General features: G+C 37.8%; 1 protein-coding gene across 8 annotated transcripts in view; it reads left to right on the top strand.

The window, feature by feature from the left end:
* The window catches only part of SLC4A4 (solute carrier family 4 member 4), a 340,863-nt gene that overhangs the window by 98,651 nt on the left and 216,671 nt on the right, over positions 1–25,541 (top strand). The window contains exon 1 of one of the 8 annotated variants that reach the window (XM_027598151.1): positions 20,633–20,737. The exons of the other annotated variants lie outside the window; for them this stretch is intronic. The gene's annotated coding sequence lies outside the window, so the exon portion shown is untranslated. Of the gene's footprint in view, positions 1–20,632; positions 20,738–25,541 lie in introns of those variants that run through there. 8 annotated transcript variants of the gene reach the window in all.

The raw sequence follows: 25,541 nt of genomic DNA on the forward strand, positions 1-25,541 counted from the left end.
ATTTGTCACAAATATTGCACTGTGGAAAATAGTAGGAATCCGATACAAGTTGGCAAGAATAATTAACATTAATTTACATGGAAGTGGAGGCACCCAAGACATTTTGGTCAGACTGAATCAAAGCTCTGCATTTAATGATGTATTACTGATGTTATTCCAAAAACACATAACCATTTTATAAGAAATATCAGTGGAGTTGAATAAATGGAGGCAATAACTGGGTTGGATATGGTGAACAACTCAAATTTTAAAAGGGAGCAGAAACTTTTTCATGGCTCAAAGGGAGAAATTGGTAGAAAGAAAACAAACTTTTCAATTTATCTCCTTTTCAATTAATTAGTGGTAGTCTCCTTTATAATTATAAAACCTGAAATTATAGGTATAACATGATCTAATTTAGATGTAATTAGATGAAAATGCGGTGCTTTTCTGGTGAATTAAATATGTGATATGTGATTTTGAGTATTTTATAATCACATCACAAAAACTAAAAAAAGTTGAGAAGGGATGAAGGTAAAGATGGATTTAAGTTTTTTTTTTCTTTTAGCTCATTTTTGTTCTGTTCAGGTGGTAGTTGCCCAGAGCTAACCAGGGGCTAAATATAGCTTTCCTGTAATTGAGGATTTAATGTTTCTATAGATTTTCATGTCTCTTATAGTAAAACATGAATTGCTTGTGCTGCTTCTCTATTATGAAATACAGTGTTTTCTAGTGCTCTATATGATGTAATTTATATAGGTGAACTGGGAACTGTGCTTTAAACTTGGATTCCATGGGAATATGAAAATTTTCTGCTCATCCCTTCAAGTTGATACTTGACTGTGATGCTCATGATGGTGTGTTTCTTCCCGATTTCCCAAAAGCTGCTGTATAGTTTAGGATGTATATTGAATTGAGCCAATAATTTTCAAAAGGTCTAAGAATTTCCTAAATTTACTTATTTCAACTCCATCTTGGTACCGGAAAGAACCAAGGTGACAAATAGTTATTATAGAAACTAAAGGAATATAAAATAAATTGTAAAGAAATGAGAAATGAAAGGGGAAAAATGATAGAGACTTAGATGGCAGTCAAGAAGAACAAATAGAAACCATCGAGCAGTCATGGTCGCCTGGTATATGTGGGCCTCACTCTTGTTTTTAAGTTTTCTACCAGCTGGGGAAAAATACAGAACTTGATTACTTACTCAATTTCTAGGCATGATGAATTAAAAACAAGTCACTTGCTTAAGAGAAGCTGAAGTATCACCAACACAGAACCCAGAGAGAAATAAAGAGGACTTTGTAGAATACAGTGAAAGATACCCTTAACAGCGTCATGACTGGAGACCAGTTGGGTTCCCCAAGCTCTACTGAGCTGGCTTCGTAAGTCCACAGATGGCTGGTGTTAATGTGAAAAACCTCCTTCTGCAAAGTCAATTGAATGGTGGATCTTCAGGGTCAGTTAGATAATTCTCTTAAGACTTACATTGGGGGTAACTAATTTTTCTTTCTACCTCATGTGTTTTTGAACTTTCAGGCATCCATTATGGACATACCCCTGTTACTCGTAAGGTCCGAGTCCTTGCATTGAAAGCATTCAAGTATGAGCTTTTTTTTTTTTACTGTGGGCCAACAGGAAGGCTGAGCTTTTGTGAATCAATGAAGGCTGAGGTAATTATTACACAATTGGTTTTGGAGTACATGATAAAGAAATTCCAAGGAAAAAGTTAGCTTCCTCAGTTGCACAGTGGTTGTAAAGGAGAACTTAACGTGACAGAAATTTCTGGAAATAGTTTTCATGTTTCCTCTGAAACCAGGAGTATATTAGTAACCACCATAAATTCTTTCTGGAATGAGGTAGAACATTTGGAAAAATTTAACTTGAATGTAAGATTTCTATGAGATTAGGGGAGAAGCAAATTCTCCACTTAGGAGAGGTTTCCTCTGTCAAGCTGTCTAGTCATGCAGTGGAACAGATTCCCCTGACAGGTATGAAATGCATCTTTACTCTAGAGTAGCTTGTTCATTGTATTTCCCTTGGCACGTGATTCACGTTGTTGGTGACTTTGGTAAACTCATCACATTAGATCATGTGTTGATGTAAGTTCATGATTGGATACTTTTACATTGGTTGGGACCTGACTAGGGGAGGAATGTATGTCTACAACTGGCCTTGAAAGAGCTTAAACATGTTTGAAATGTGCTTCATTTTTTTTTTTTTTTTTAATGGCAGTGGAGTGAGTAGTAATATTTCTTTTGCAGTGAGCTAGCAAGTATGCCTGTTAGGAGAGCATTCCTGAACACATGATGAATCAGAGGCTGATTAGCTGTAGTTTAAGTAAGGCATCTGGAAACTGCTTGTGAGGGAGATTTTGCCATTAATTATAGAAGATACACATGCCACCTATTTAAGGACTAAAGACAGAGATTACTCCTTACCAAAATGATTTCTATCTCATTGTATGTTCTCTTCTAATTTAAACTTTAGGATTTTCTGCCTTAAAAGTAGTTGGCTTTCTTCAGCCAATAATATATAAAGAATGAATGGAAAAAAAAAGAATGGAACCCATAGTTGTTGCAAATATTATATTTACAGCTATATTTAATTTGAAATGTGATGAGTCACTAGTCAAACAGGTTTTTTTTTTTTTCCTCCAAAAAATTCAATCTTGTTCTATAAAACATTCTTTACAACTCATTACTTTTTGGAGATTATTTGCCTTTCTACAATTTTGAGCATTTAGGTATGCTAAAATTATAAAGTTTGCTTATTCAGGCTTTAAGCTTTTAGGTATGGATGACTGAGGGAAATAAGTTTAATGATAGGAGTAGGGAACAGAGCTCCTTTCTGTAGGGAGTGATAATTGGAGACCAAGGACTGAAGTTATAGATGTAGATTTACAAGTTATCTATTTTACTTCAGAGATATTTTTCTTACTGTACACATAGTATATCTATTAAGGAAGATACAACTAATATTGATAAGCAAAAAGAAAAACATAACAATTACCTAGGATTTGTAGATAGCCATTAATGTTTTAGGTATAGTCTCCTAAGTTTGTATATTAAAACATATTTTTGATAAAAATGGTATCATACTATAAATACTATCTTCAAAATCTCTTTTCTTCTAATAGTGTCTCAGTGAACATCTTTCTAGATTGTTATATAGTTTTATAACAAACCCAGTATTATTTTAATGGCTTATTGTTCAGTTGTACCATAATTTACTTAACCTTTCCCCTTTTGGGGTTTGGGTTCTTCCTTGTTTCGGTTACCATAAGTAGTGCTTTACCAAACATTCCTGTTGTTAAATCTTTGAGCACATTCACGCTTATTTCTTCAGAATAAATTCTAAAAAGTGGAATTGCTAGGTCAAAGCATAAGCAGAACTGAGAGCTTTTGCTACACAGCATCACAGTTATCCTCCACAAAATGCGTATCAATTTACCGGATGGTCGGTGGTGTACAAGGGAGCATATCAAGGCATCCTCTTTAGAGGTAAGAGCTGAAGCTTTGCCATCATGATGTAATTTGGAATGATTGGCAGTTTGGCATAGCAGCTGGGACCTCCTTTTTGCAGGCTGGAACATTCTTCAGCTCCTACTCTGTTGTATCTGGTAATATTTTAGGCTGACTCCTTCCTGAGGCAGACTCCTCCTTCCAATTTAAAACCAAATTTTTGGGTCAGTCATGGACTGTGGCAAGGGGAAAAGCTCCTCCTCCCTTCCTCCCCACACCTGCCTTTCTTTGAGACTTTTCTCCCTCACCACTATCCACCAAATACTCTTAACTTGCTTAGAGGTAGATTCATTTCCCATGAGACTCCAGCGCAATAAACTGGGGACTGTCGCTCTGCCTCTCTACTTAGAGATGAGGAGGGATTGTCTCTTGATTCTATGGGGGCAAGTTAGACCCTGGAGCTGCAAACCCTGGGTATTTACATGGTAACTCTGCGCTGGTTTGCCTTTGGTTTGGAATCTTCAGATCCTTTGTAATACCAATGTAAGAGATTTTCAGGGGCTTTACCTTGATTTTCCCAAGAGAGGAGGCAATCGTGGAACTGACCCCTTTTTATAATTCTTCAACATTGATTGGAGAGGATTGGAGAAGGTAGTCCCTTCTGCTTTCTCACTTTGAGAAAGCCTTAATAATGTCACTTACCTTAAATCACAGTGGGCTTATCTATGGCAGCAGCTGCCCACGCTTCCATTTCTAACACATTGTATCTCTCAGGGGTTGTTCTAGGTTTTCAGCGGCCCTGCCTGGAACCAAGTCCTTTAAAATTTGTTTTGTTTTTCATCTTCTTTCTTTCTTTATTTCATACTAATAAATTTTTAGTATATTTTTATTTCTGTAGTTAAAACAGTATGGAATAAGAAGCAACATAATACAGAATATATAATGGAGCAGAAAATCAAAGCCTCTCTTCATTCTTTTGCTGTCGAGTCCACGCTCGGGTTTTCTTTCTACTCTTTCTCTTTGGGTTTATATGCATTTCAGTGTACACATAAAAAGATGTTAACTTGTGTTTTGCAATAGATATAATTAGCAGTTGACCTACCTCATGTGTAATGAATGATTGATGAACTATGAGTCTAAAATTCCAGTTTGTACCTTTTGGTAACATGCAGTGTTTCTGTGTTATAAGAAATGTCTGGATAAATGGCAAAGCTCTAGGCTTCTTGACTTTATTTTTACTCAGAGCTGGACATATTTTTTGTTTTGGGGACATTAGTTACTTTTAGATATATTAGACTAAATCATAATGTTTTAAACATCAAAAAAGCTGGAGGGACTGAAATATGATTTGATATTTTTTACTGATTATATGTACTATCCTTTTAATATTTTCCTAATTTTAAAAGTGGCTTACTTATGTATGTTTAGCATATTGTGGAGTGATAATTGCAAATAATTCTCCACTTACTACACATACTTGAAAATCTGCTGTCTCATGTTAAAAGGGAGAAATATTCTGTACTTGTAGATATGTTGTTTTACAGATCATATCAGTTTGCTTTATTGCCTGGGTGATAGGAAATAAAAGGCAGAAAATAAGAAATTATCCTCTATTGGATATTACTTTGTTCTCTCATATTATTTGGATCTTAAAGCATTATTGGAAAAAAATTCCCTAATTTTTTATTAAAGATAAAAGACAAGCTCATACAAAGTATAGGTTGTTTGCAAGGCTGAGAAATATTGGAAATATGTCTTGGCTCAACTGGCTGGCCACCCTTGAGAGCCAGTGTAATACCCAGTGGCTCAGCTTAGTTGCACTCAGTGGCAAGAGACATTCTGAGGTTTCCCATGTGTCGGGAGGGGACCCAAGACAAAGAAGTCCTTGTAAAACTCAGCTAGAGATTTGGCTGTGGGACAGAGTCCTTGAAGAATCTGCATTAACTGTGCCTTACCCAGTGGCATGCTGCTGCAGACCCTGTGCTGTAGACCATCAGTATCATGGAATGAGTTTGGTCTCCAGGTAGATATGCTAAGCCTCCATAGCTTACTGACCCCATTGTTATCCCTGAACACTGGAGCTACCCTTGTAGCATCATAGGCCTTTTTTTGCAGAATCATATCACACATTCATTGTTAAAAACTGCTTACTCCTTTTGTTTTCTCATGTGTGGTTATTTATGCAGAAGGTAATTACTTACCCTTACATCTACTTGTCTGGTTTGTCCTGTAGATACACACACACATATACATATATATACATATTTATACACACATATCGTATATACATATATACACATATACATACTTACATATTTTTATATATTTATAAAGTTATAAAATTTAGCAATTTGTTATTTCTTTTGCCACTGTAAAAAGAGCATAGTATTTGAAATCAGAAGACCTGGGTTCAAGTTCTGCTTCTGCCACTTAATAGTAATATGAGCCTCTGAGGCTCTGTTTCCATTTACCTTTTCCATCGTAGCTGGGACTTGTGAGTCTTAAATGAGAAAACATATTTAAAAGCACTTTGTGAATGAAATCAGACCACTTCCTTATACCGTACACAAAAATAAATTCAAAGCGGATGAAAGACCTAAATGTGAGATAGGAAACCGTGAAAATCCTAGAGGAGAACACAGGCAGTAACCTCTTTGACATTGACTGTAGCAACTTCTTACTAGATACGTCTCCTGAGGCAAGGGAAACAAGCAAAAGTAAACTATTGGGACTTCATCAGGATAAAAACTTCTGCTCAGAGACAGAAGCAATCAGCAAAACTAAAAGGTAACCTTTGGAATGGTCTCCCATTTTGGGAGATGTTTGCAAATGACATATCTGACAAATGGTTAGTATCCAAAATATATAAAGAACTTATAAAACTGAACACCCAAAAAACAAATAATGACATTGAAAAATGGGCAGAAGATACAAATTGACATTTTTCCAAAGAAGACATCCTGATGGCCGACAGACACACAAAAAGATTCTCAACATCACTCATCATCAGGAAAATACAAATCAAAACTACAATGAGATATCCCCTCACACCTGTCAGAAAGGCTACAATTAACAACATAGGCAACAACAGGTATTGGCTAGGATGCAGAGAAAGGGGAACCCTCTTGCACTGTTGGTGAGAATGCAAACTGGTGCAGCTGCTGGTAGTTAAAAATAGAACTACCCTACGACCCAGCAATTGCACTACTACGTATTTACCCAAAGGATACAAAAATACTGATTCGAAGGGATACATGCACCCCGATGTTTATAGCAGCATTATCAACAGTCGCCAAACTATGGAGAGAGCCCAAATGTCCATTGACTGATGAATGGATAAAGAAGAGGTAATAAATATATATATATATAATGGAATATTACTCAGCCATAAAAAAGAATGAAGTCTTGCCATTTGCCATGATGTGTGTGGAGCTAGAGTGTATTATGATAAGCGAAATAAGTCAGTCAGAGAAAGACAAATACCATATGATTTCACCCATATGTGGAATTTAAGAAACAAAACAGATGAACATGGGGGGAAAAGAGAGAGGTAAACAAGGAAACAGACTCTTAACTACAGAGAGCAAACTGAGGGTTACTGGGCGGGGATGATTGTTTTAAAAAGGCTAATCTCCGTAGCCTGTTTCACTCATGGAAATGGAGTGCACTTGTGATGAGCCCTGGGTGATGTATAGAAGTGATGAATCACTAAATTCTACATCTGAAACTGATATTACACTATGTGTTAACAAATTGGAATTTAAATAAAAACTTGAAAGGAAAAAAGTTTTGTAGTTTTACATTTTATGTTTAAGACCATGATCCATTTTGAGTTAATTTTTGTATAAGAGGTGAGGTTTCGATAAAGGTTCATTTTTTTACCTGTGGATTTCCAATATATGACATATTTAAATTGAACTATATAATTTATTTAAGAAAAAGCACTTTGTGAACTGTAAACTACCACACAAATGTTAATTATCCTTATTATTTAAAATTTACTCTCCAGTGTAATCAAACATTAGTAATGAATGTCTCATCTCAGGGAAGACTTATAAACTAATATACCCTTCTTTGGTGGTTAAAAGGCATATTCATATAAGGGCTACTGTTAAGGAGTGAAAAATTACAGGTGTGCTAATTTCGTACTGGAGTTCTGCAAGCAGCTTTGGGTCAAGAAAGGAGGAAGCAGAGAACAAAGATCAGTAAAGGCTTAGTTTCTACACATCCTGGTGAAAAAGTGCATTTTGAAGGACTGAGTTTAATTGTTAAGGTTGATAGTGTTTTACCTTTACATTGATGCTTAAAGAGTAGCATCTATCAACTTTTAAAACAGTCTTTTTTTGTGAGTCACCAAATGCCCAAATATGGTCAGATAGTATTACGTTTTTCAGAGAAATTATCTAGTTGTTTGGTTGAAAGTGAGAGTCCTTTTTTTTTTTTTTTAACACAGCAAACGGTATTGGAAAGAAGATTCAGAATTTCCTAAGCTGAGTTTCACATCCTGGAAAATGTGTTTCCTCAGTTGGACGCTGGGGCCATCTTCAGGTTAGAAAGTGTCAACAGGAAATAGTTTGGGTTCAGTTAGGGGTAGGTTCTGTGTTTCCCAGTTTATGGAAAGGCTTCAGATTTTCTTTTGGGACTTGGTTTTCATCTATCCCGCCTTGTAGATGAGTGGCCAATTTCCTTTCATTCTTTGGCTTCCTCTTCAATTTATTTGTTTGTTGTTTCCATTAGAAACTCTTAACTTTTCTGATGAGAATGTTCTCTGGGGTTTAACTTTAGTGAAATCTTACTAATTTTCTTTATTAGTCTAGCTATTTTATATATTCTTATAACATCTTTTTGAAGCAGAATATCTCACACAACTAGATGTTCATAATGTATCATTTATATTTCCAAAGAAAAGTTTTATTCTGAGTTTGAATGAACTGTTGAATGAGCCAAGTTAAGAGGTTCATTTTTGTTATCTATGAGGCAGAAAGGTGATGGAAGGATATGTAACTCCAGCCAACTGGCACTGACAAGCTTCCCTGTTGTCTAGGTCATAGGAAATTAGGCATTTGGAGACAGGTGCTGAGGAAATGAATAACGCTTACTATGATAAGTCTGACACATTCCCAGTTTTATTTTCTGTAGAAAGCTTGGTGCCTCTGTAGTATTGCAAAAGATGGTATAGCTTAGTAAGATGCTATTTATTTCAGTTTTGAGGTAGGAATGACATTGATTATTGTAGACATGAGGAGGAGGCACATATTTGATTTTGGAGCTGCATATTTAGTCTTGTGGGCTTGTAAATATTGGTGATTTTTTCCGTAAGTCTTAGCAAAGGAAATATCTTAAAACTTCCAGAACAACCAGATTATTGATAAAGTATGTTATAGTGGTAGAAAGAGTGATGTGCTGAGAATTACGAATTTAAAAGAAATTTTTGTCTCTGCTAATGGCTTGCTGAACATGGGCATTTTCCTTTTATGTCTCTGAACCTCTATTTTCTTGTTCATAAAATGCTATTTCTATATAATTCCTAAGGTCCCTTCCTAATCTAAAATTCTGTGACTCTCTGACTTTTCTCTGTGACCACAGTGATTGATTCTTTTCACGGAGTGGGAAGGTAACCGATACTCCTTCTCAATGAAAACAGCCAACTTGGTTGCAGAAGGGGACGTAGGGGTCTTGAATCTAAGTGGATTGCTTGTAGCTCACTCTCTTTGAAATGTACTATGTGCATTGTTGGCTCTTGGCTGTTTGTTTCTCCAGCTCAAGGTATGCTGAAATTCTGGAAGGTAGGCACTCTGTCTCTAATGCATAGTTTTCAGCAACCTGTTTCTAGACTGGACGCATGTATTTCAGTGATGACCTTTAGTAGCGATGGTGCCCTAGCCTTTGCTGTAAGACGCATAGGTAATACTAAGATTGGGAGTTTGCAACCTTATGGAGAAGGAGGATGGTGCTATGTTAGGCCTAACTAGGGTGTTTTGGATATGCAAAACATCATACACTCTACCTAATCGTAGATTTTGGTAAATGGATTTTAGATGGTTTTTCCAATTCCATCATGTTTCCTTAAACTTTTTTACCTTTTGTAGTAATCAGTTTTCTAGGGTTTACAATACAGTCTATTATAAGTGAGATTTATCATCTGCCAAAAAGAAAAGTGTAAGAATCAGGCTGTGCCCATCATTTTCTCTCCTAAAAGTAATTTCCATCAGCTCTTATTTTCCTCTGCTTTAATCTCTCCTGTGATTTTGATAGTGATCTTGAGTCCTGTATCTCGGGAACTTGAGGCACATTGCAGGTTAAAATTTGGGGACCGAACAGAAAAAGGGAGGAGAGAGAAATGCTAAGATAGGAGAGGAGGGCAGTAGATCCATTATCCATATAATGCTTCTTTGGGAGTAGAGAAAAGAGGATTCGTTGTTTATAGTAAAATCTAACCCACATGGCATCTGCACAACAGGAAGGTGTATTTCAGAGCAATGCAATATGCCTATTAGTGTTTCAGACAAGTCTCTGTTGCTCTGTCAGAATGTTGGCAGGTGACTTTGTTGCTCAAACCTCAAGGTGCTTTTCGTCTCCTGGTGTCTTTCCCATGGACCACCGCTTGAAAAACAGCTCTTCTTGCATACATGGATGAAAACTATCTATTTATGACCCATCCCATTTCCAGTTTTTGATTAGGAATCACAATTTCTGTTACTCTTAGCAGAAAGAATAAAACAGAAGGCCATATTTGACCATTGTAATCCAGGATCAGAATCACAAGACTGTGTGTGACTTTGGTTCTATGTCAGCACACTTCGTGTGTGTGTCAACACAAGTGAAGTTATAAGTGGAGTTATCCCTCCCTTCCTTTCTTTCTAGCTGTATTTAAATACTTGCAAGCAAAGGGGTAACAACACTTTGCTTTGCTGCATCTTGTGATCTCCAGATTCTGTTTCATGAACATCTATCGAGTGTCTGTTAAATTCCTGGCTCTATGCTAGGCCTGTTCCTATGCCTTGTCTCATTGAATCTTGAGCAGTCCTGTGAGAAAACAGTTTCATTCCTATTCCATCGATGAGGACACTTTGGCCTGATTCACAGAGCTGGTATGTGGCAGAGCCTGAATCTGAAATTAGGTCTTCTGGATCCTTCCTCTACTGGGTAGGAACGCTGTGTTTCAGTTTGGAACTGCTTTTAGAAAAAGAGCCACACCTTAGTATGGAAGCAAGGCAGCTGTGAATAAATGAATACAATATGAAACTAGACTCTAGCTCCAGATTCCCCAGTGACTGAGTTGGCCTTGGGCAAGTTCTTAAACTTCGTACTTCAGAGTCCTTCTTTAAATGGGGATAATAAAAAGGCTCCCTAGCAGAATATTAATCTATAGGTGTCTCTCTTCACGGTGGCATCTTCTCTTTATACTTTTAATTTTGTGGAACACTTGGAACTCCTTACTTGGGAGAGAAATTCCAACATAGTTGTCTTTACAACACAGCGTTTCATAGAAGTATTATTATCTAAATTGATTGTTAACAAATGTGCTGAATTATTAGTCAGATCTGATTATTAGTCAGTGGACCAGCCAATACATATTTATTGACTACCTACTATGTGACTGACAGTTTATTATCTTATTTAATCCTTATTTCATTCCTGTGAGTTCTCTGTCAACCTCACAGATGATAAAAATGAGGCTCATGGACTCATAGAAATAGAGAATAGAATGGTGTTTATATTAGGGGCTGGGGTGTGGGGAGTAGGGAGATGTTGGTCAAAGGGTACAAACTTGCAGTTATAAGAAGATGAATCAATTCTGGGGATCTGATGTGCAGCGTGGTGACTATAGTTAACAGTACTGTATTATATACTTGAAAGTTGCTAAAAGAGTAAATCTTAAATGTTCACACACACACACACACACACACACACACGGTAATTATGTGAAGTGATGGAGGTGTTAACTAACCAAATTGTGATAATCATTTTACAATGTATACTGGTATCAAATAATCACATTTTATACCTTGAACTTACACAGTCTTACATATTAATTCTATCTAATGCAGCCAGAAAAAAATGGGTATCAGTAAAGTTAAATAATTTCCCCAAAGTCACATTCTAGTAGAAGGTGGAGCTGATATTTGGATCTTTGAGAGAATAACAATAGTACAGTGGTTATTAGTGTGGGATTTGGAGTTAGATTTAAGTACTAGTGTGTCTCTTACTAGCTGTGTAACCTTGGGCAAGTGACTTGACCTCTCTAAACTTTCAGTTTTAGTAGGGGCTTCTTCAGCAGATCCTTCTGAAAATTAAATTGCAGGTATGCATGCCTTGAGAATGGTCTGACAACAGAAATTGAGGTAGGCAGTGGTCTCTGCCTACAATGATTTACTGTGTTAAATGAGAGATGAAGCATAAAGATGAAATGTGAACAAAATTTTATGTTTCATAGTGTATGATAAAATGTGAAATCATGCAGTTTTAGTGAAAGAGGAGATGTGTGGTGCAGGTGGTGTATTAGAACTTTTGACTAGTTAGGGCTGGAGTGTACAAACTGGTTGCTCATCTTTGCCACAAGTGTACTGTGAATCATAGAGCAAGTTATTTCACATCTGCATCCCTCTCTCAGTGTTTCATTTGTTCTTTCATTCATTAAACATCTGTTGAGAGACAGAAGTGTGCTGAGGTACAGTGTACTAAGAAGCTAGTGACTGGATGAGAAGCTAAGACTTGTTCCCTATTCCCGGAATGCACCATGGAACTTAGAACATCGTGGAAGAAGAGGCAGACATACGAAGATTTCATTATAAAGCAGTGTGAAGAGTGATGTAATAGTACTTGAAAGACATACACAGAGTCCTGTGGGTACTTACAGAAGTCACTGATGAAGGCTCTTTGGAGTCAGGGAAGGGCTCATGGAAGAGATGACAGTTGAATAAGCAGTGAAGATGAGAAAGTCAATGTTTTATTCATCTTTATATTAATATTTCCCAAGGCACGGAGTGCAGTGCCTTCCACATAGTGAATTGGATACTGGGTTCTAAGCCTGACTTGGTTTTTTTTTCCTATTTATTTATTTATTTATTTATGTTTTTGATGTAGTGTTCCATGATTCATTGTTTGTGCATAACACCCAGTGCTCCACGCAGAATGTGCCCTCTTTCATACCCATCACCAGGCTCACCCATCCCCCATCCCCCTCCCCTCTAGAACCCTCAGTTAGTTTCTCAGAGTCCATCGTCTCTCAAGGTTCGTCTCCCCCTCTGATTTCCTCCCCTTCATTTTTCCCTTCCTGCTATCTTCTTCTTTTTTTTTTTTTAACATCTAATGTATTATTTGTTTCAGAGGTACAGATCTGTGATTCAACAGTCTTGCACAATTCACAGCGCTCACCATAGCACATACCCTCCCCAGTGTCTATCACCCAGCCACCCCATCCCTCCCACCCCACCCCCACTCCAGCAACCCTCAGTTTGTTTCCTGAGATTAAGAATTCATCATATCAGGGAGGTCATATGATACTTGTCTTTCTCTGATTGACTTATTTCTAAGCCTGACTTGTTTTGAAGTTCCTTTCAGTGTTTTTGGTCATAGCTCTTCTACCTCTGACAAACACAGTTCCAGCCTGTAATTCCCTCAGTGTCTGTACACCAGGGTGGTTAAAAGCAGAGGCTCCCCTTGAAGTCAGACTTCCCGGTTTCAGTTCCTATCCTTGCCACCTATTGGCTGTTTGACCTTGGACAGGTTTACTTAACTTCTCTGTGCCTCAGTTTCCTCATCTATAAGGTCTAGATAATATGGTACCTGGCATTATTAAATGGAAAAAAATTAAATGCAAAGAACTTAGAATGAGGACTACATATAAAGAATAGTAACCACTTACTAGATATTATCAATTTTTATTTTTCGTTTACGTATATTTTTGCCCTGAGTTTATTTATCAATAATGCTGTCCCACAAATACTCATTGTTAAATGCAAAAATAGTATTTTCCTGTATATTTTCTGATTGACAGAAGACAGAAAGAGAAGGTGACTTAGTTTAGGAAACAGGTTGGTTATTCATGGCCTGTTTTTGCTTTAAAGCTCTGATCATAAGTTTCTGGTTAATGCCACAAGGAACTCACATGTATTTTGCTAATTACAAATCATGCTTCTTGGCTGCCCCCTTTACTGTTAAAATGACCTCCAGATTCGGATTTTTCTTCACTCTTTATTAATGGTTAACAAACTGTTTAATGCGCAGCAGGAAGGCCAAGTAAGCCTGAAGCGTTTAGAAAATGGCATGTGAATTAGTTGTAAACTGTTTCAGTAAACATTAAATGGGTGGCAATTACTTAAAGTGATTGCCTAAGTTTCATTAAAGTATTTAAGAGAAAAATATGTGCTTAATGCTGCTTTAATTATAAGGAACTCATTAGGGTAGCTTCGATCCATGGTTTACAAACTTCACCTAGGGCTTCTCTTAAAAAGACAGATTCCTGACTCACCCCTCTTCCCTCACATCTTCTGAGACTCAGGAACCTGGTAATCTGTATTTTGAATTACCTCAGGTGAATCTGATGATCGAGACTGGAAAATACAACTCAGGTGTTGTCTGGCTAAAGGCCTGCTTTCAATGTTGCTTTTAACAGTTGGAAAAAAACCACTTAAAGATACTGCAGTATAACTGATTATCAGGGGTTAACAGTGGTGAATGTAGAATGAAAGTAGCTAAGAAAACGGAAGTCTGAGTTTTGGATTACCTCCCTAAACCATCCCCATCAGAAGCAATACCACTGGATACTGGACTACAGCAGGAAATGCTGTCTATCTAGATTTGCCACACTGTTTTTGTAGGTATGTGAAGAGTATAGGTGAAAATAAGGTATTTTTGTCAGATGTTGTCTAAGAAGTGAAAGTGGTGCATTTATGAACGGAGTTGTGAAAGAAATGCTGAGGGCTGAGTGCGCTGTTGGGGGAAGGGAGCCTTACCACAGACAGTTGGAGATGAACTGCAGGAAGCTACATTCTCAAGGCATGTGCGGCCAGGAACATCAAGATGCTGAGATGCAAAGAGCAGTCCACTCAAACAGATGTTTACTGCTACCAATCACGACTTTATAGATGTCTTCATTGCAGTAAGAACTGCTGAATACCCTCCCTCCTTCTCCCCACAAACTATGGCAATGCCCTAAACACCTTTCTAAAATACACACCTGGTTTTGCCACTTCCTGCTTGAGGGTCTCAACACTTCCCTATTGGTGCTATAGGATAAAGTCTAAATGCCTTATCAAAGTATTATAGGGCCATTCATGATTTATCTCATATCTATTTTTATAGTCTCCTCTCTTCTCTTACCACGTTCTCATGCTCTGTGCTCCAGCCACGTTAAACTATAGACTTCCAAAGTGCTTTAAGGAAAAAAAAAAATTGTTATAGCCTCTAGCATAGTGCCTAGTAGGGGCTCCGTTCACAGTAGGTGCTTATTAGTGTTTATTAGATGAATGAATACATCAAAAGCACTTCACACAGTTACTATAATGATCTGTTTACATGTCGGTTTTTCCCTTTTGGGATATGAGCCCATCCAGAGCATTGTAGCGTGTACACAGTTCCTGGCACATTATAGATACTTACTACAAATTTGTGAATGAATCAATAGCCTGGTAGGATCACACACTACAGGTACTTGGCATATTCATGGTCAACCCTTAGTTCTCCATGCTATTGAAGGGAGATTGGATAAGCCAAACATATTAAATAATAGTGTGTTTGATTTTCTTGGAATTTATAAAATTATCAAGCCAAACAATGACTATCTGAATCTTGAGAGACTGGAAATTTGGCTGACTTTTTAGGTTCCTCCCTTTCCCATGGAATTCTTTGTTTTTCTCTGTATTCTATCTTCAATAGCATCAAACTTAAGACTCATGTAAATACCATAGATTTAGGCAGAGCTGACCTGCCCCAAATCACTCTGTTAATAGTTCACACCTCAACAAGGTTGAGAAGTTGAACTTATGTTTAAGGACTTTGGCTTGAGTTTGGTTACCCGGGAGATCAAAAATAGATAAGAGATATTGAATGTCATTCTGTTACTTTATAAGAGTTAGTTTGGTTATGACCATGTTTGTCAGGTCATTGTCATGTGTTGAGCCATTGCAAAGCCAAGTTGCAGGCATCGATTTTGACCTTTAACAGAGGCAGAGAAGACTTCTTTCTCAGGCTGGGCTTTAGGTGCTCCCAGGGTGCAGTGGTATGAAGTACATGATAAACATATAATATTTACCTGAAACATCACTTTTGCTTGGATATTTGCAAAGAAATATTTTTACAGTAAAACAAACAGAATTTTTAATTTTGAATGTGAAATCCATGAGAGTCTTTTTTTTTTAACTTTTTTTTTTTTAAGATTTTATTTATTTGACAGAGACAGAGACAGCGAGAGAGGGAACACAAGCAGCGGGAGTGGGAGAGGGAGAAGCAGGCTTCCCCCTGAGGAAGGAGCCCGATGTGGGACTCTATCCCGGGACCCTGGGATCATGACCTGAGCCGAAGGCAGACGCTTAACGACTGAGCCGCCCAGGCGCCCTCCATGAGAATCTTTAAAGTTTAAAGACAGCATGGAGATTTACAGAGGTATTTTGAGGCTGGGTGGATGCCTCAGTTCTCCCCTCTGATGAAAGTTTTGAAGAACACGCACATTAGAGGTTTGTATTGTGGAAGATTTAACAACCGTAGCGTAGGCATTTTGAATTTAAAGAACACATTTGATGACAAAGCCCTAGAAAGTCTTAATTTTTTGACTCTATTGCTGAGGGCTCTGAAGTTCTCTCTCACCCACTTCTTGAGCATGAAGGGCTGTGGTACAGTCTTTAGCTTTACTTTGTTGCATGAGAAACCAGTTTGGAACCACAGCTTCAGAGAAGGAGATGCTTTCCTGTTTTTGAGGACAAGTTAAATCATGAACTGCTTTATTTAGAGCCAGTTGGAGGTAGCATACTGCTGGCAATTCCAAACCATTTAAAAACAAAAGTTACGGTTATTAATTTTTGAAGCCACAAAAGCATGAATCAACATTATAGCAGTGTCAGTATCTCAGTAGGAACTGGTTTCAGCCGAACTGTGGCAGCAAAATAAATGTTTGCAGATTGTTTTGACAGAATGTCATCTACTGGGCTTCAGTTTATTCTCTAACAGCCTTACTTTTGAAAGAGTCGCTGCACTTGAAGTAGAGAAGAAAATCCTCCCTCTGAACCTTTCTGGGCCTTAGCAAACAACTCTGCAAGCATTTGTAATGTAGATCTGGAAATGTTTTCAGTAGGAACTAAATATGTTGCTAAGAGATGTGCCTGTAAACATCTGTTTGACATATTTTACCATGGCAGAGATTAGGGAAATGGGCCCATAAAGCACAGTGGTCAGCTGGTCACCATGGTGGTACAGGCCTTTTTAAACATAGGTCACATGTGTTTTTAAAGCTCTCTAGATAGGGCTGTAAAGTGGAAAGGTATTTTTTCAGCTAATGTACTGAATTAGTCTAAGCATTTATTGAGCCCTGACAGATAGTCTTGAAAATTGTAATGTTCCTTGGCTAATTTTTACGGGATACTTTTTTTTTTTAAACTTCTAAGATTTTTTTTTTTTAAGGTTTTATTTATTTGGCAGAGAGACACAGCGAGAGAGGGAAGGAACACAAGCAGGGGGAGTGGGAGAGGGACAAGCAGGTTTCCTGCCGAGCAGGGAGCCCATTGTGGGGCTGGATCCCAGGACCCTGGGATCATGACCTGAGACCAAGGCAGACGCTTAACGACCGAGCCACCCAGGCACCTAAACTTCTAAGATTTTATGAGGGTGTGTATGCACTGTTGATTGATTTTATTCTTATTTTTCAATATACACCCATCATGGAAGCTTAGGCCCATACAAACCCTAGGGTAGTTTTATTCCTGGAATGAATGTTTTTTAAAAAATATGTTTTGAAAGTTGTTTGATGAGCTTGAAGAAAATAATTTTCCAAAACAGTCGCATCCATTTTACACAAAACTCTGCTTGTCTCTGTATGAGTGTCCTCCGACTCTTAAAAAGATCTGTAACCTCCAAAGTTAAAACTGACAAGTTTATAGGCTAAGTTGTTTGAGCTCTGGAATGGATTTAGACAGCTCTTAAAGCCATTTATAATCAGAGGAAAATAAATTAAAAGGAATAGAATGGATGGCTTGTTGAAAAGTAAAGGAATAATAGCTCAATCCCAGGCTTAGTGTAGGAAAATTTTAACACTCATTGGAAGGCATTTGGTAATATATAGTGCTTGGTAACTTTACAGAAAAAAAGAAACATTGTTATCAAAATTTTAACATCTCTCACTTTCAAAGAGTTCAAGTCAACTGCCAGATGTGTTTTTGAGATACAGAGCATGGGTTCTTTTTTTTTTTTTTAAAGATTTTATTTTATTTATTTATTTGACAGAGAGAGAGACACAGTGAGAGAGGGAACACAAGGTGGGGAGTGGGAAAGGGAGAAGCAGGCTTCCCGCCAAGCAGGGAGCCCGATTTGGGGCTCGATCCCAGGACCCTGGGACCATGACCTGAGCTGAAGATAGATGCTTAATGACTGAGCCACCCAGGCACCCCAGGAGCATGGGTTCTTGAAGGGAGCCCTGTGTTCTGAAATAGAGTAGAAGTAGAAACGGAGAGGGAAGCACGCTGTAGTAAAAAGAGTATGGACTTGAGGGTCAGCCAAATCCACAACTGCTTTCTAAGTCTAGGCCCCCCACCACCCATTTCTAGATCTGTGACCTGGGTAATATATGTAACATATTTGGAACATGTTTCATTTGAATATAGACATAATAATACTTAGGTTATAGGAGTGTATAGAAGTATTTCTTTTTTTCTTTTTTCTTTTATTTATTTGACAGATTGACAGTGAGAGAGGGAACACAAGCAGGGGGAGCGTGAGAGGGAGAAGCAGGCTTCCTACTGAGCAGGGAGCCCGATGTAGGGCTCAATCCCAGGACCCTGAGATCATGACCTGAGCCAAAGGCAGACGGTTAACTTACTGAGCCACCCAGGCGCCCCACAGAAGTCTTTCTTAAAAGAGATAATATATGTTCCTGGTAGGTGCTATTTACTGATGGATGTCCTTATTAAGTCATATTTCCAATCAAGTGCCCCAAACTAATGTGAATAATACAGTTTAAACCACTTGGCCACAAAAAATAGAAAGCAAGCTGAAGACTCCTCAGTAAAACCCCATCTCAGTAACTATCTTTTGAAGGAGCTTGCAAGTGGTCAGTTGACAGAAGAAGAATGGAACCTTGTGATATTGGAGGATAGAAGTAGAAATTTTAGAGGAAAGGACTGCAGTAGTTGTATAGCCCTGTTTGCTTCTATGTGATTATATCCCAAATAAGATTGTAAGTCAACTGATTGTTCTCAAAGTCTTTGATCATTTGAAATAGGACGAGATTCAAGATAGGAAAGAAACTCACTTCTGAAGTGAGCTTGATTTCAGCATGTGAAGGATGCATTTTTTTTGACTCAACTCACAACGTTCCAGTTTCAGAGGCAAATTAACCAATTGTCATTCATGGTGGGATGTACCAAACGAACATTTCAGAAATATTTTAATTGTAGTTGATGCTTCTGAAGTGAATCCTTATGCATAACCATCTATATGACTTGGATGAAACACTCTGTAGGAGAAAATTTAGTATCAATTGATTTAATGTCCAAATAATGAAATTTTTAATGTTCAGGCCTATTTTATATTAGTGGCCAGGAAAAGAATAATTAGGAATTGACTTTCAGAATCCTTTTTAGGGGATTCATTTAGCTGAGATCACAAGTAACTACTTGGTAGCATTTTTGGATGTGTTTTAAAGTAGGATTAGATTAATATAACATTATAAGAACTGGGCATTGGCCAAGTTTTTTTTTTTTTGAGTATACAGGGCAGAAGTTCAGAGTTTATTTAATAACTATAATTTATTTTTATGTAAACCAACAGTGGAATCTGTAAAAATATTTGGGCTCTTGTTTTGAAAAATTAAGACTTTTTTTAGAAACCTGGTTAAGGATTGATTTACAAGATTTATTTTAACATGAATTTTGTTCGATTGTAATAGAGAATCACACTTCCTAAAATCTGTCTTGGGCAAGACTAGAGACTGGGTGAGCATATCTTGGGGTCCAGCAGTCTTAACATGTGCGTATTTTGCATGCAGCTCAGAGATAACCAGTGTTGTTAAATATTTATTGGGTTTCTCTTGGGTTGCTGATTGTGTATTTGTTTTGAAGACAGACACTACTTGAAGAGACAAAGTAGATGGTTGTCAGTAGGACTGTACATAAAATTCTCACATTCACTGCAGTCAGTCACCCTTGGACATAGCTTAGTTCTTTGCACCACATATTCTTTTTATCTGTGAACCATCGTGCATGCCTTTCCCTTTCTGTCTTTGGAAATCCCCATCCTTATTCACATGCTTTTTGCTTCTTTCAGTGAAGTCTCAGCTTTTTAATCATCTTAAGTACTTAGTGCTGACTTAGGTCTCTGGAGTTGGTTATGTGCCTTTACCAACTTTGGGTCACTGTCGCTGAGGTTTATCTCTGTTGCCACGGTTGATGGTAAATTCATTGAAAAAAGAAGAGTAAATATCCCATTCATCTTTGCAACTCCTTTATATAGCTGGTATCTAAATACTCCTAGTGAGTGCTTACTACACATCTCTGACTAAATAATAGGGGAAATAAAGGGTGAGAATATTGCTAAGGGTTGTTTTTTTTCCCCTCCCCAAAATGCCAAATGCAGCTTTTTCAGTCTTTGCTTTTGAAAATTTGTTGGTACTCTTTCTCAAAGGAAAGATGAGATCAAAAGTGACAGAATGAATAGTACATTACTAGGTCGTTTAATATAATAGCACCGTCTCATATTTCTGAATAGATTTTTCTAAGCCAGAAGAGCAGAACTTAGTTCCACCATCCATGGATGTGCCTTGTAATCTCTTCATTCTTCCGGTTGTTATTATACATCAACCAGATGAGGAAGCTGAGTCAGAGGGTAAAGGGGGGTTTGCTCAGATGGAACTGGAGCTGAGCACAGGATCTGGGTCTTATAATTCTGAATCCATGACTCTAACCATGATTATTGTTTATTTAGGGTCATGTTGTCTTGAGAAGTAAATTCCCTGTGCTATCACTGGACAGGAGAGCATGTACAGAACGCCATCTGAACAGTGAATGCTCCATAAGCTATGAAGATCCATTTCTCCTGAAGTTGTGAGAACCAGCTGCTGAAGACATTTCACTGATCAAATTGAGGGAGTATGCCAACATAATAGCAAAGGTTTAGAGGGTCTTTAGTATCTTATGCGAGTCCTTCCTAAAATTTATTGAGAACACTGCCCCATCATGCCCCCAAACAACCCTGCCTCTTTAGTTCATTTTCACATCATTAGACAACTTTAGTGTTTATATTTAATATTTGCCTTGACCTTTAGGACCTAACTTGACCTTGATTCTTCCTTCTGATGCCTTTAGGTTTGCTGTTTATATTTGCTGGCTTTGGCATGTGTACTTTGACTTTTCTTGCTTTTCAGGCCCAGAGCACCTTCTCTTGCCTTAGTAGGAGTTCCCTGTCTCATTCTTTATATCCCTCTGTATCTGAATTCCAATGATCCCAGTTTGCTAGTGGCTTTTTCCCACATAAGTAAGGCAGCAGAGGGATTTGGCCAGTTTTTAGGTGAATGCCTAATCTCTGCTTTAGAAGGATACTAAAGCATTTAATGAGCATAATTCTAGGAAAGACAGATTTGAGCTTATGTCATCCTTAGAAAGTGTGATAAATCGACAAATGTTATTTCTAAACCAGCTTAAATTAATTTGTGATTGATCTAAAGAAGGAGTGGTCTGGGAAGGCAAAGGAACTCTAAGTTTTATGATTGATATTTAATTAATTGGAAATTCTGCATCCAATTAAGGAATAGCCATGCCTTACACATCACCACAAGCTTTAGAAGTGACTAAATTCTCTGCCTGTCCTTTATGAACAGGAAGCTGTTAATAATGAATCTCTTTTGAAGTGGCACTCATTTCCTTCCTCCGATAACTGAGGTTATCTCCAGATGACTGAAAGTGTTATGTATAGGTTCTTTATGGAAGGGATTAAGAAATGTTGGATGGGAAAATGATAGCGAAAACATACTGTGTTGAAAAGGGTGATTCCTTTACTTTTATTGCTATTACTCTGTGCAGTACAGCGATTGTTCATAGCACACCTTCATAGGAGATCAGAGTCCCTAGCCAGCCCATATACACACTCTCATCTGTTTGTCATCAGATAGCTTTGTGTAGTATAGCCATGTGGATAACTTAAAAGGAAGTGTATTGGTTTGACAAATGGTGCTCCCCTTTTCTAAAAGAGTTCTAAAAACCAAGCTGATTCCATTTTATTATTTATTGAAGATGATTTAGCAAATCCCTATTGATATTTTGGGAAAGTGCTTAAAGAAACAGCATGAAAACTTAGTTGTTTATATTAATTAGGCTCTTGTCACTCATATGGCATTTTTGAAGGAGTTGAACTCAGGTTTTACAAGTGGTCTTTGAGATTCTGGTGTGATTTTTGAGGTCATTGCTGGCCAGTGGATGTGTGTTGCTTGTTGGCTTCCCTGCTATAGTCTTTTGGGAAGATAAGACAAGGTAAATGAAGAATTATGTTGTCTGAAAACACTGAAACTGGAAATGCCAAGTGTATAGTGTTGGAGGACCTGTTAAATAATTTTTTCTTCACTGAGAATGTAATTAAGAGAGGTTGGGGCTCACTGCCACTAATTTTGGATCCTCTACTCAGAGCAGACTTAAATAAGGTAGAAAAGCTTATTGTAGGATCTTATGGACATTTCTGTATTATGTTCAGAGTTTTATCAAAATCTTTTGAGCACTAATGTATCTATGGGAAATGAGACCATTTTTTCTTTAGAAAGAACCAGCACCTATGTAATGTTTCCTTGATTTCTGCATTGCCCCCTCTCCCCTTTTGAAATGGGGTTATGTGTGTGTGTGTGTGTGTGTGTGTGTGTATATATATATATATATATATATATAAAGATTTTATTTATTTATTTATTGGACAGAGAGAGAGAGAGAGCACAAGCAGGGGGAGTGGCAGGCAGAGGGAGAGGGAGAAGCAGGCTCCTCACTGAGCAGGGCGCCCTATACGGGGTTTGATCCCAGGACCCTGGGATCATGACCTGAGCCGAAGGCAGACGCTTACCCGACTTTGCCACCCAGGTGTCCCGAAACGGGATTATATTTTGAGTCACATTTTCTCATTATTGCTATCCAGGAAAGATGGATAGAATTTTTTGGCAATGTGGGGATGAAGTCAGACTTTCTAAAGATTCTTTAAGGCTTGGTGTCTTTATATTCTTACGCATTTTGAAAGAGTGTGCCCGAGGGAGGATGTCTTCTTTGCTTGTGGAGGCATCTAATGGCAGCATTAGTATGGTTGTGACACTAATTTTGGAACAATAAATTTAGCTACTTTGTATAGAAAGTAGTTGCACTTGAGCAAGCCTCGAGTTTATTTTGGGAATCCTGAAGATTTCCTAATGGTGATGAAAATTAGGTCTGACTTTAGAAACCTCAGGGTATAAATTGTGCTGATAATTGTTCTGAGTTGAACCTGGAGAAACTGCTGATGTGTTCACTCTTAAGCAGAGTGATTCATCATATAAACCTTTTCATGGACAGCTCTGGCAGAGCAAAGAGAAGTGAAGTAGGGAGTAAAGAAATGAAAGGAAAATGGAGATGATGAGAGTTGTGACATGCATTAGGAACTTTGAGGTCTTTTAGGAAGAGGTTGCTGGGTAGTCCTATTCTTTGCCATCTTAATTAATGGGTAAGTTCCCTATTTACAGAAAGCCTAACTTTCCATGCTACCTACATGAAGCCCCTTGCCCACTGTCCCCATTCTTCTGCACCCATGGGATTATCTTTAGATATGTGTGGCTGCTCAGTCTGCTAGCTTTCAGAACCATGGCCACTCCTGTTACATGGTTCAGAATTGGCTGTTAGAGGCCCTAGGCAGCAGTAAAGGCATTGCTGGAGGGCTTTGTTTGTTTTGGACATTGGTTAGAAACATAATCGAGATTCTGCAGTTTCAACTGTTGTAAGGAAGTGTTTGGCACTAATTTGACATGCCTGTCCTCAAGTTAGCAATTAAAGATACCTTAATTGGTTTATTTTTCTTATAATAATGACATTAATGTTAATTTTAGAAAATTTGTCAATTTCTATAATTCCATCATTTAGGGATAATAATTGTTAACATTTGGCATGTCCTTCTGGTGTTTTTTTCTGTATGTACTATGTAAATCAGTAAGCCTTTGGGTTCAGAGTGCTAGAAAAACCCAATTATAATTGGATTAAATAGGCAAGAATTTATCAAGAATTTATTGGTTGACTGAAGGAAACTCTGGGTATAGCCAGCTCTTTGGGGAAAGTGATTTGATCTGAACAAAAGATTAGAAAAAAGTTAAAGGCAAGAACCAGAAGTTAATTCTTATTCAGATACATAAGGCATTAGGTAACTTGTAAGTTTAATACCCTGGTAGTTAAATGTGAGTAGATGGACATGGTCCTAGGAATTCCTCTTCCTTGCTTGAGTCCTTACTTTTCTTCTGGAAATTTCCTCATATCTGGTGGGTGTCAAAAGACATAATTTAGGACTTAAGCAGGGATTGAATAACACTTTGAACTCTGTACTGACTTACCAAATCCACATTGTCTGCCTGTCATGGTATTTCATCCAGATTTCTTGATCACCTGCCCTTTTTTTTTCTTTCTTTTTTTTTTTTTTTTTACCACTGTGTTGATTTGGCATCTCAGGGATTGAGTCCTTGGGAACTTTGGGAGCTTTGGGAGCTGAATTCCTTGGCAGGGTATTGACATTGCCACACTGTGCCCTGGTGACAGTGTCTGTAATATAGTACCTTCCCAGGTGCTTTTGCAGACAGAGGTCATCAACAATGGGGTTGGAGCCGCAAGGATGAGTATGTGTGAAATATCCCTTGGAGAGCCAACAAACACTTAGCAGTTGGATTTATTAGTGGGCATGCAAGTCTTGTGATATGCAGCTGGAGAAGAGTGAGGGAAATTGGCTATTACTGTTTCTCTGAGCCCATCTTCCCCGCAAAGACTCGTGAATACCATGCACACCTGGGTTAAATGAAATAGGGAAAATGATAGTAAAGTCAAGTGCAAAAAAAAAGTCAAGAAGTTGAGTTTCACCATTAGGTAATTTAGTTATTGTGTTAATCCCTGAGGGCTGCCATAACAAAATACCATAGTCTGGGTGGCTTAAACAATAGGAATTTATTTCTCACAGTTCTGGAGGCTGAGAAGTCCAAGATCAAGGTGCCCGGTGATTTGGTTCCGTGATGAGTGCCCTGGCTTGCAGGTGGAAGCCCTCTCATTGTGTCTTCACATGGTGGCAAGAAAGAGGAAGCAAGGTCTCTGGTGTTTCTTCTTATAAGGGCGCTAATCCCATCATGAGGGCCCCACCCTCATGACCTCATCTAAACCGAATTACCTCCCAAAGCCCTATCTCCAGATACTATCACAATGGGGGTTAGGATTTCAGTATGTAAATTTTGGGGTACACAGTTCAGTCCATAACAGTGACTTGGTTTTGGGTCACTATTGAGGATGCTAAAGCCCAAAATGACTGATTGGAATTTTATGTCTTTCTGGTAGAGATTCTGGAAATATTGAAATAATATTGATAATATAATTAATATAATTGGAATAATTAATAAAAGACTTGGCAGACCAAAGTCTGGAATTTCATAGATAAAATAAATTTATTTGACTGCTAAGACCATCACTGAGACTACTTCTTTGGAAATGGCTTCACACCACTTAAAAAACACATACTAACACTGACAGGGAGCTTGTTTTAATTTTTTCAATTCACTATGTTGGCAGAAATTATAAAGGAGCAAGGCAGAATAAGTTGGGGGATGTAAGGGCTACCACCTTTTTGTTCTAAAGAATTTTGAATATCTTAGAGATACGACTTGGATCCTGATAACATTTTTGTGATGTAAACTCTAGGTAAATTATT

The sequence above is a fragment of the Zalophus californianus genome, chromosome 2 (genome assembly GCF_009762305.2).
Source record: "Zalophus californianus isolate mZalCal1 chromosome 2, mZalCal1.pri.v2, whole genome shotgun sequence".
Classification (NCBI taxonomy): domain Eukaryota; kingdom Metazoa; phylum Chordata; class Mammalia; order Carnivora; family Otariidae; genus Zalophus; species Zalophus californianus.